The 13,104-nt window shown below is 37.2% G+C and overlaps 1 pseudogene; it reads right to left on the reverse strand.

The window, feature by feature from the left end:
• Nucleotides 1–856: 856 nt before the first annotated feature.
• On the reverse strand, nt 857–1,563 carry LOC118969169 (CWF19-like protein 1 pseudogene; annotated as a pseudogene).
• Nucleotides 1,564–13,104: the final 11,541 nt, after the last annotated feature.

The raw sequence follows: 13,104 nt of genomic DNA on the forward strand, positions 1-13,104 counted from the left end.
TTTTTTTGAGGTACATTTCTTCAAGACATGTTCAGTGTAACCCAGGGAGCATTATACAGGAATACAAAAGGGTTAAATTTCATTAGTATATAGCATATATTTTTTTATCTGAGTACTGATAACCATTAAATATGAGGTTCTAGAATGTCATTGGCTTGTGCAATTTTGAGAAAAAGTTCTGGAATAGCATGCTGTAACACCACCTTACTAAATATACACACACAACACAAACACCCTCTATGGCCTATCAGAAGCTAATAAATATGTAAGTAAATAAATTTTGGTCTTAAATATTCAGCTAGTTACCTAATTTAGTCTAAAGTAAAAATATCAGAATTTATATTGCCCCTCCCTATCATATATTTTTTTATGGAAAAGCATTTGGATTTTCTTTGATAGTGTAAATGTTTCAAAAATGTTGATAAACACAAGCTGTACTTGGAGCTGGATGACAGATGTGCTTTTTTCTTTTTTTGTCTACGTATAGATGTTTGCTGCTCTTCAATATTATTTTGATACAGTGGCATTAAAACCAAAACCAAAACATAACTATTTTCTTTTCATCCCCACACTCCTCCTTTCATGGTGTCATCTTCACCCCACAGATTACAGTCACTCAGGGTGGCCAAATGGCTACAGCAATTCTGTGGACAGATATGCTTTTAACATAGGATTTTCATCCTAGAGTGTGGCTTTTTCCAATGAACATTCAATCTTAAGCTTTCTTGCTACAGGCAGGTTCCATGGGAATGCATAAAAAACAGACAGGGAAACAGTCCACATGGAAAACCTTTGTTTCCTTAAAAACAGACTGTTACTACTCCCGTGAAGTTCATAAACTTTCCTTTTCCTTAGCTTAGTCATCCAACATGAAGACAAAGGGCTCAAAGTCTTTCTGAAACTGCAAACAAGAGTCACCTCCTCTTCCTTGCTGAGCTGACACTGCTCCAGTCAGACTTGTCAAGAAAGTCAAGGATGGCTTCCCTGGCCAGATCCTCCCTTCAAACTGCAAAGGAAAATTCTTTAATTCTGTGGAAAAGCTTCTCTCCTGTGTTAAGTTCATCATAAAAATATGTTGCCTCTGAGTGTGCAATCAGCTTGATATCTGAGTGCTCTGGACTTTCAACAGCCTGATCCGTTGCTCTTGTGCCTGGGTGGTGAAGACCTCTTCAATGTTATCAGTAGTGTGGCGTAGGAATGATCTGTAGCTGGAAGTGACAGCTCTCATAATTTCCCTAAAATAGAATGCACTGCTGCCCTCAACTCTTTAAGAACTGCCTCACTGCAGTTTTATACTTCCCTACAGACCATCCCTTTGCTAAAAGCTTCTCTCCTTTGGTAGTGTACCCTGGGCAGCAAGAGGACATTGTTATCAGATGCGCCTCATTTGGCCGGGGTGGTGCAGCAATGCGTGTCAGTGTGGATCACTAAATGATTTTCTACTTCAGGGCTGGCAAGGCAAAACCAGCAAGATCTTGGAGGCTGAAGTTTGTAAGTCCACTTTGCATGAGTAGAAGACTAGCTATCTCTGCCTGTAGATGACTATTTCTTTTCCTGCCTCATTGTACCTATCCTCTTTGCCATTGTACAGAACAAAATAGTTATAGGTGATTAAATAGATGATAAAAAATGTACATACAGCTTTTAAAACTCATTGGTCATAGAAGCAGGAGCTTTTTCAACTTCTGAGTATGGGTTGGATATAAAATGCCTATTTAATTTTAACCATCATTATTGTGAACCTGCCTTGTGGTAGCCAGAGAGAGCCATCTGCTCCAGAAAGATGATTAGGAATAACACTTAACAGAGCTTCATTTGACAAGCACAGACTGGGACAGAATTACATGGTGATCAAGACAGAGCTTGGAGATCAGGAAACATGGATTTGAATAGGGACTTTTCCATTTACCACCACTGTGACCCTTGTCTAGCCTCTTTTAGTCTTCCCTCTTCATCTACAAAATGAAAAAACTGTATCTGTTTCATAGACTTCTTGTGAGGATTAAGTAAGTAAATGCATGTATTGCACTGCGTGTGGCACCTAATAAAGCATTCAGTAAGTGGGTGTTATTATAAGAACTTTGCCAATAATTTCATAAGCAAGATTTTCTGATTCAAGAGCTCATAGATATTTTTAAAACATTTCGGAGAATTTTGTTCTTTGCCATAAAACTTAATATTGACACTAATAATGTGAATATTTCTGTCTGTTTATAATTTTACCGCTAAAGTCATTACAGAACTTTCCAGTCTTACATTTCTTACTTCTTCCCCAGTCTAAGCTTCTGGATGTTCTGCTAAACTTCCCCAAATCAGGACTACTTCACTCTGAGGAAAGATCTGTTAACTAATCTTCTATCCAGTGTCTCAGTGTCCTGATTCATGCAAATTTATTTTGCAATCCCTTTTGCCAATTATTTTCTGAATAGATGTGGTTAGTGGGAGACAAAACTGGATAAATGGAAGACTAGCAGAGGGGAGCCAGCTCAATGATTGCTTTTTCTCTTGGCTTTGGGCTGTGTTTCTAGCACAGACTGAGTCTCCATATTCCATCTCTCTCTGGTAGACCTTCTCTCTGGGGTCACACCTTCTGATGGGCAGATCCCAGTCATGATCTTAGCTCCCATCCAGACCCGGCACCCGTGTGCAGCTGTTCCTCTGTGGCTCTGGTCTCTGTGTGGACGTTTTACATTCTCTGGTCTCCGGAAGCACATTTTCTTTGTCTCTCCTTCTCTGGAGTAACTTGAGGCTCACACTAAGCTCTGGGTACTGATGTGAGGCTCTGGGTGTCCTCAGAGTTCCATGACTGCCTTTTAGTTCTTCCTATTACTTTGTAACTCATGGCCTATATTAATGTCCTTTATTAAAATAATTGGGGTCTGGATTCTTCTCCTGATCAAACCTGACTGACTCAATAATTTCACAGCTGTTTTCTAAGCAACTGACTTAGAGTAGAAGTTCGATTTTTAGTGAGTTTTGAATCCCTAAACAGATTTAAAAGGGTAGACATTGAACTATGACTCATTTTTTTTAAATTTAAGAAAGTTAAAAATTACCTACCCCAGATTTTGATACCTAATTTTATTATCAAGCATCTATATAGTGGAAATTCTATGCCTAAGACCTATAGGTGAAAAAATACAATGAATTCCAAGACACGGCCACATTCCCAGAAGAGGTAGAAAAAGACTGTTTTCTCCATTTCTTACTGTTAGTATCATAGCTCCTGATGGGAATTTGAAGTAGAAACAATGTAGTTTTAGGATTGTCCTAAATAAAAGAACTTGGAATTCTAAACTAAACCTCAGACTTTATGTAATAAGATAGGTTACTTTTCCTGTGCCTTTCACCCTTATAATTCCCATAAATTGAATAAACAAAAGGAAAAAGTTGAATACTAAGAAACTAACTAATAGCAGTAAATTTTCTGCTCAATAAGGCAGTCTCATAAAATAAGCCTGATATTTCCAATTTAGTGCTTATGTCAATGCAAAAGCATCAAACTCACGACTTCCTTAACTTCATAGGTCATATGTAATTTAAGGGGGGAAATAGCTGCCCAAAGAGAAAGGTGGTTTGAATTCTGAAGTTTAGGAAGATCATATTAAACCTAACATCTCAAATAAAGAAAACAACCAGACTCTTAGGCGATCAGAGGGAAACATATATAAGATTTCATCTTTGTGAAGATGGGTCTATCCAGTAAGAAATGGGATGCAGCATAGTTGGCGTGTTTGATTATTTGAATTAGTTCTTCTCTGTTTCCCATGATCATTGGGAAAACGTCATCAATAATTTAGGGTCATGGAACTTAGCTAAAGTTGTTGAATATCTGCTCTGGTGGATTTATGTTACCATCAATAAATACATTTATTAAACTGACTATTTCAAGCAAATGTATGTTGAGGTAAGCTAAGAATTATCTACCTGAGTTGGTGCAGCTGGACTTAGGAAACGCTATGTATGTACCTTGAAAAATACTATAATTTGCCAACAAAAATGAAGCTTGAATTATTTTAAAAAGTGGTTATTTTGGAAAGAAATATACATTAGCAACAGCACTTCTCAAAACTGTCTATCAAAGTAATGTGCCCATAAAAATGGTCACTTGGGAAAAGTGCAATGTTTTAATGATACATAAAGAGTTTGTAAAAGAAGAAACAAGGTCCAAGACTTAGACAGCTTTGTATTCCATCATTATAAAAATGTAATATAGTAATGGAAAAACATGTTTAAACATTGATGCAATTGAAAAAGAAACTAGGAAACATCATATGAGAAGGGGTAAATTAATACAGTGCTTATTTTTTTAATTAATAGACTATTTTTTAGCAGTTTTAGTTTTACAGAAAACTGAGCAGAAAATACAGAGAATTTCTATGTACTTCTTCTCTGCCCTGAACATAGTTTTACCCTTATTCATAACATTTTGCATTAGTGTGGACATTTTTTACAATTAATAAGCCCATACTGTATATTATTATTAAAGACATTTCATAGTTTACATTAGGGCTCAGTCTTTGTGTTGTACATTTTGTGGGTTTTGACAAGTATGTGATGACATGAATCCACCATTACAGTATCACTGCCCTAAAACCCCGTGTTCCCCCTCTGCCACTCACCTGAGTCCCCACCAATCCCCGGGCAATCACTCATCTTTTTTTGTCGTCTTCATAGTTTCACCTGTTCCAGAAGGTCATCTAGTTAGAATCATACGGTATGTAGCCTTTTTCAGATTGAATTCTTTCACTTAACAAAAGGCATTTAAGGTTCTTTCATGTCTTCTTGTGGCTTGATGAATCATTTATTTTTATTATTTTTATGTTTATTGCTGAATAATCATCCCTTGTCTAGATGTGCCACAGTTTGCTTATCCATTCACCTATTGAGGGACATCTTAGTTGCTTCCAAGTTTTGGCAACTGTGAATAAAGCTGCTACAAACATTTATGTGCATATTTTTGTGTGGATATATTTACAACTCATTTGGGTGTTTCTGAGATTTTTAACATTTATAATAATTTTGTGAAAATTTTATGGTATAAATTAAAAAAATTCAACTAAATTGAAAAATTCCTAGAAAATGTATACATTAGTAAATTTGCCTAAAAGAGAATCAAAAGATCTAAATTGTGCTATAATTACTAAAAATTGAAGTAGTGATCAAAGGTATTCCCCCTAAGAAATTCTAAGCCCAGATTCTCCAACAATGAGTTCAAACTAGTGCTCAAGGAACAAATCAGTTCAATCTTAATCATACTCTTCCCGGACATTAAAAATCTATTTACAAGGCTAGTGTAATACATATGTTGAAAGCTATTATATAATCCCTAAGTAAAAAGATAAATTATATTAGTTGATTTTATCCCCAAATGACTGATAGATTTAATTCAATCCTAGTCAAAATCACAGCATGTTCTTTCCAATTAAATTGACAAGCTTCTAAAATTTATCTGTAAATTCAAGAGGGTACAAATAACGAAAGACAGTCTTAAAATAGAAAATTAGGTGCAGACTTGCTTTACTGGATATTAAGATCTATTACAAAGCTATAGTAATTAGGATAATGTAGTATAGCTACAGAGAGAGGAAAATAAGAAAATGGAGAGTGCAAAGCAGGGAGAAAAAAGTAAATAAATAAAAAGAAATAAAATGGAGAACCCAGACGTAGATATACACACAAGCTTGTGACAGAGGTGGCATGGAAGATTTGTGTAGGGTGAGCAATCTCTTCCATAAATAAATGTATCTTGTACTGATACATAAATATCAGATTTCATGTATCCATATGTACAAGAAATCAAAATCCTACTTTGCATGATGTATAAAATCAAGATGGGATTGATTAAAGACCTAAATGCAAAATTACCAACACAGGAAAACACTTCATGGTGTACGTGTAGTCAATAATTGCTATCTATTGGCTTCATGTTGGAATATAAAATAATCAAACAATACAACAGTAGTCTACTAATGTTATTCATTGAATTGAATATGCCATAACTTAGGTTTTAAGATGTAACCACTATATTGAATACTTTAGCATTCTTCCTTAAGAAAATACAAGGCATTTTAAATGTAAAATAGTATAGCAGCAGTATTTTCTCAGCATTGTGCAGTGAGAAGTGCAAAGTTTGCCAAAAGTCCTTTTTTCATGAATTTTGGTAAATTTTTATAGACAAACAACTAATAGACTTTAAACATTCTTTACTTAATATGTTTCTATTTTGTTATTCAAATAATAAGTTGGCATTTTATTTCTAAAATATAAAAATAAAAACTATGTAAGAAGAAAGAGAAATAATAAAAATGCCAAATTAGAGTATTTGTGCACCTTTGAGAACTGTTTTTCTAAGGAGTAAATCGCCAAATATGATTTGGTTTAAAGACTACCTTCACTTATAAAATGCTACTAAAGCTCAAGTGATTTCCTCAGATGTCATGCTTTTTCTTCAGAAAATGTTGGCTTCTGTAGCAAAAATTTTGGAGATTTATTTTTACAACATGTTCAACTTAATAATGCAAAAAGCTGCCTTCTTAGAAACTGTGGGTTATCAAAAACAATTGTTTAGTGGGAAAAGGGAGTTAAGGACTTAAGACTTTCAATCTTGCAATAAGAAAGTGATTTTTACTATAGAAATTTAAATGGTAGTGGTGTTTTTTGAGATGTTACAGATTGAATGTTTCTGTCCCTCCCAAATTCATATTCTGAAGCTTTAACCCCCAATGTGACTGTATTTGGAGATGTGGTCTACAAGAAGGTGATATAGATTAAATGATGTATGTGTCTTGGTGTTGTCTTCCTTGGGTCCCTTGTGTTGGGAGATCTATGGATCTCCATGGGCCTGAGAGACTATCCCTTTTCCAAGATTGGGGAAGTTTTCAGCAACTACCTCCTCAAAGACACTTTCTATCTCTTTCTCTCTCTTCTTCTTCTTCTGGTATCCCTAGAATGCGAATATTGTTCCACTAGGATTGGTCACACAGTTCTCTCAATATTCTTCCATTCTTAGAGATCCTCTTTTCTCTCTGTGCCTCAGCTTCTTTGTATTCCTCTTCTCTAGTTTCTATTTCATTTATTGTCTGCTCCACCATATCCGACCTGCTTCTAATACCCTCCGTCGTGCTCTTCAATGATTGGGTCTCCAAACTGAATTCATTCCTGAGTTCTTGGATATCTTTCTGTACCTCCATTAGAATGTTGATGATTTTTATTTTGAACTCCCTTTCAGGAAGAGTCACGAGGTCCATATCATTTAAATCTTTCTCAGGAGTTGTATGAGTAATTTTACTCTGGACAAGGTTCCTTTGGCATTTCATGTTTGTATATGGTGCCCTCTAGTGTCCAGAAGCTGTAGACTCTGGAGCTGCTCAGCCCCTGAAGCAATGTTGGGGGGGTCACAGAATAGCGGTACTGGTGCCTAGGGGGAGGAAAGAGCTGTTCCCCACCTCCCGGCTGCTGTGCCTGTCTCCACTGCCTGAGTCAGGGGGCCCGTCACACAGGTATGTTTTTGCCCCAGAGCAGCCAGATATGGATCCCTGCTTTCCGCAAGCAGCTAGAATCCCAGTCTCCCCAGGACTTTGCCTGCATTAACTTTCCAACCCTGTAGTCATGCATGTCTCATGAAAGCATCATGAAATGTAGGTTTGTGCTCCCACCACAGATCTCTGAAGCTCGGTATTCAGCAGTCCCAAGCCTTCCTCTCCCTCCCTGCTCCATTTCACTTCTTCCTTCTGGGGAGCTGGGGTGGGGTAGGGGCTCGGGTCCCACGGAGCCACAGCTCTGGTACATTACCCGGTTCTGTGAGGTCTGCTCTTTTCTCCAGGTGTATGCGGTCTGACGCCACCCTCTTGCCTGTTGCTTTCTCAGGATTAGTTGTGCCAATTAAATTTTCTAATTGTATTCAGTTTTAGGAGGAAGCCTCTGTCTCTCCTTTCACGCCACCATCTTTAATCTGCCTCTCACCATGGGATTTTAATGTACAATAAGCATGGAAATCATTGAAGTTAAATAAGGATGGAAAAGAAGATAAGGACTAAATCAGACAGAACCCTTAAGGCAGGGCAAATACTTTTAAATTTTTTGTAAGTGCAATCAGAAGTCATTGAAATATCTTATGAAGAAAGTAATAGGACTCAATTTATTTTTATAATAGCTCTCTCACTGCAATGAAATAAAAGAGGAGTAAGTATGGGAAAATGGTGACCAATTAAAATGGTTTTAACAAGACAAATCAGAAAACTTGATGTAAATTCCCTGAAGCTTGAGGGATACAGATGATGGCCATCTTCCCCCAACCTGAGGAATACAGAAGCTTAGAAGTGGTTAAAGTGGACAATGGCAAGAGAATAGATAACTCTTTCTATCAACAGTAAGTCAAGTGTGTGTGTTTCCTTGGAACTAGTGTCAGTTAAGTAAGAACCTTTCTGCCCCTTGCTTTTCCTTCTCTTCCTCATTCCCTCATATAGGAGCAATGGCATCTTACCTGGCTTTATGACCCATGAAGGGAGAAGGGTAAGGACAGAAATATGAGACAATAAAATTGAAAAGCATTTGACCACATCTCCTGCCCCTAGAAGACACACATGGATTGGTGTGTGGCATGGAGAGAGGCATGGTACACTGTTGTATTGACTCACCAATATCATTGCATTTCCTTTTTCTGATTATGAAGGACTCACACCTTCCAGACCCTTTCAGCTAGGTGGGGCATGTGGCTACATGCAAACAATCAAATGTGATGGGAGATGCTGTGGGAGAACCCCACCTGACCCCTCACTATTCTCTCTTGCACAGCAGCAAGGCGGCCCCCTGTCGGGATGGCAGTACCCCCAGAGTGATGTGGCTTTGACTCCTCAGCTGCTTCAGGGAGGAGCTGCTGTCTTGAAGAGTTTTCTGGCCCTCGAGGACCTAGAGTAAACAGAAAAAAAAATAAAAACTTGTTTTGGGTTGTCTGTTACCACAGCATAATAATCTGTCCTAACTGATGCAAGGAGAGAATATTTAATTTAGAATTAAGTTGGGAGTTTTTATTACTCCATGGGGCTGAATATACTAATTATCGGACAAAACTGCTTTAGGGGTTAGAGTGCCTGGAAGACTTTTTTTTATCTATGAAGATTCTTTGAAATGTCATTCAAGGGCAGGGAAAGAACAAACCATACAGAAAAGATTTGCAGAGCATTTGGTTAGAAATTTTTATTACTTTATTATTTCTGCCTCAGAACCTGCTTTCTTATTATACAGATTATAAGAAGGCTTCTGAAAATTCTAACAAAGGTCACCTACTTAAGAAAGCACTTCATGTAACAATGAAAAGAATGGTAGTATAGGCAAAAAAGTTCATTGCCTCTGAACATCAGGTATGGATAAGTGTTATTCACAAGGGACTGGAAAGAACTGCCATCTTCCAGGGGTATGAGTTTATCTTTCTAAAAGGTTTTAATAACTTGAATAGATAATTAGTAAGACGACTGTCACTGCCTTGGCTTACAGTTGGTTATCGCTCCCATGGAAGTGAAGATAGAGCGTCTTCACTGCCTCTGAAATACAGCTATGCTATATAAGTGATCATATGCATTGATAAACTTACCTGTGTAAATTGCAATAAGGCCACAGTGCTTTATTCTTTTCCTCTGCCTCTTCAATCAAACCTAATTTTTTGACTTGCTAACTAACAGACTGAGGTGAAAGTAACAGAGTGCAAGTTTCTGAGCCTGGGCCTGATCAGCTTCTTGGAACCACAGAATTGCCATATGAATAAGTCCAGGCTAGACTGCTAGAGGGTGAGAGATGTGCAGCCCAATCACTTTTGTTGTCCTGCTGAGCCACCCTCCAGAGAGAAATCTGTTTAGCTGACATTCAGGTGACTGCAACTCATGAGGAATCCCAGCTAAGACTAGAGCAACACCTCTGCTGAGATCAGTACTCTGAGCGACAAAATTGTGAGCTTAAATGAATCAATATGTTTTAGCTCACTAAGTTTGAGGTGATCAGTTCAATGGCAAAATCTGATTCATAAAATAAGGTTGAAATAAATATTGCTTGTAAGAAACCATGCTAATTATGTTGCTGATGTTAGCAGAAGAGAAAGGCCGTTATTATGGAGCAAATGTCATACATGTCATAAATGCTACATTTATCCAGAGATGGTTAGGTTTTATAGCTATGCATTTGTAGCTCTTATATAAATCTGCTCAGGGTGCCATAACAAAATACCATAGACTGGGTGAATTAAACACAGAAAGTTATTTTCTCACAGTCCCAAATTGGGGTGCCATCTGATTAGGTTCTTGGTGAGAACTCTCTGTTTAGCTTGCTGTGGGTCCCCTTTTCACTGAGTCCTTACATGGTAGGCTCAGCTCTATTGGATTAGGGCCCCACCCTATGTGGGGCATAGTAATTAAAATGGGAAAGATCAAGGATAAGGACAGACTGTTAAAAGCAGCCAGAGACAGAAATAAGATCACATACAAAGGAAAGCCCATCAGGCTAACATCAGACTTCTCAGCAGAAACCTTACAGGCCAGAAGGCAGTGGCATGATATATTTAATGCCATGAAGCAGAAGGGCCTGGAATCAAGATTACTTTATCTGGCATGATTATCATTTAAATTTGAAGGAGGGATTAAACAATTTTCAGATAAGAAAAAGCTGAGAGAATTTGCCTCCCACAAACCATCTCTGCAGTCTATTTTGAAGGGACTCCTATAGATGGAAGTGTTCCTAAGGTTGAATAGCTGTCATCAGAGGTAATAAAACCACAGTAAAGGACAGCTAATTATGAAGCAAATGCAAAATTATATTAACTATCATCAAAGTCAATCAAGGGACAGACAAAAACTATAGAATTTGATACCTAATATATAAAGAATGAAGGAGGAAGAAAAAGGAGGAGAAATAGAAAAGAACCTTTAGACTGTGTTTGTAACAGCATACTAAGTGAGTTAAGTTAGACTCTTAGATAGTAAGGAAAGTAACCTGGAACCTTTGGTAACCATGAATCTAAAGCCTGAAATGGCAATAAATATGTATCTATAGATAATCACCCTAAATGTATATGGACTGAATACACCAATCAAAAGACACAGAGTCACTGAATGGATAAAAAAATAACATCCATCTATATGATGTTTACAAGGGACTCACCTTAAACCCAAGCACATGCACAGACTAAAAGTCAAGGGATGGAAAAAGATATTTCATGCAAACAATAGGGAGAAAAAAGCAGGTGTTGCAGTACTCAGACAAAATAGACTTCCAAACAAAGGAAGTAACACGAGATAAAGAAGGACACTACATAATGATAAAGGGCTCAGTCCAACAAGAGGTATAACCATTATAAATATACATGTACCCAACACAGGAGCACCAGCATATGTGAAACAAATACTAACAGAACTAAAGGAGAAAATAGAATGCAATGCATTCATTTTAGGAGACTTCAACACAACATTCACTCCAAAGGACAGATTCACCAGACAGAAAATAAGTAAGGACACAGAGGCACTGAACAACACACTAGAACAGATGGACCTAATAGACATTGATAGAACTCTACACCCAAAAGCAACAGGATACACATTCTTCTCAAGTGCACATGGAACATTCTCCAGAATAGACCACATACTAGGCCACAAAAAGAGCCTCAGTAAATTCAAAAAGATTGAAATTCTACCAACCAACTTTTCAGACCACAAAGGTATAAAACTAGAAATAAATTGTACAAAGAAAGCAAAAAGGCTCACAAGCACATGGAGGCATAACAACACGCTTCTAAATAGTCAATGGATCAATGACCAATTTAAAATGGAGATCCAGACATACATGGAAATAAATGACAAAAACCACACAAAGCCCCAACTTCTGTGGGATGCGGCGAAGTCAGTCTTAAGAGGAAAGTTTATAGCAATCCAGGCATATTTAAAGAAGGAAGAACAAACCCAAATGAATAGTCTAACATCACAATTACCAAAATTGGAAAAAGAAGAACAAATCAGGTCTAAAGTCAGCAGAAGGAGGGACATAATAAAGATCAGAGAAGAAATAAACAAAATTGAGAAGAATAAAAGAATGAAAAAATCAATGAAACCAAGAGCTGGTTATTTGAGAAAATAAACAAAATAGATAAGCCTCTAGCCAGACTTATTAAGAGAAAAAGAGAATCAACACACATCAACAGAATCAGAAATGAGAAAGGAAACATCACGACGGACCCCACAGAAGTAGAAAGAATTATTAGAGACTACTATGAAAACTTATATGCTAAGAAGCTGGAAAACTTAGAAGAAATGGACAACTTCCTAGAAAAATACAACCTTCCAAGACTGACCAAGGAAGAAACACAAAATCTAAACAAACCAATTACCAGCAAAGAAATTGAAGCGGTAATCAAAAAACTACCCAAGAAAAAAAACCCGGGCCAGGTGGATTTACCTCAGAATTTTATCAGACATAAAGAGAAGATATAATTACCATTCTCCTTAAAGTTTTCCAAAAAATAGAAGAGGGAGGAATACTCCCAAACTCATTCTATGATGCCAACGTCACCCTAATACCAAAACCAGGCAAAGACCTCACCAAAAGAGAAAACTACAGACCAATATCCCTGATGAACATCGATGCAAAAATACTCAACAAAATATTAGCAAACCAAATTCAAAAATGCATCAAAAGGATCATACACCATGACCAAGTGGGATTCATCCCAGGGATGCAAGGATGGTAAGAACATCTGAAAATCTATCTACATCATCCACCACATAAACAAAAAGAAGGACAAAAACCACATGATTATCTCCATAGATGCTGAAAAGGAATTTGACAAAAATTCAACATCCCTTCATGATAAACACTCTCAACAAAACGTGTATAGAGGGCAAGTAGCTCAACATAATAAAGGCCATATATGATAAACCTACAGCCAACATCATACTGAACAGTGAAAAGTTGAAAGCTTTTCCTCTGAGATTGGGAACAAGACAGGGATGCCCACTCTCACCACTGTTATTCAACATAGTACTGGAGGTCCGAGGCACGGCAATCAGACAAAACAAAGAAATACAAGGAATCCAGATTGGTAAAGAAGAAGTTAAACTGTCACTA

Source organism: Manis javanica, chromosome 13, assembly GCF_040802235.1.
Source record: "Manis javanica isolate MJ-LG chromosome 13, MJ_LKY, whole genome shotgun sequence".
Classification (NCBI taxonomy): domain Eukaryota; kingdom Metazoa; phylum Chordata; class Mammalia; order Pholidota; family Manidae; genus Manis; species Manis javanica.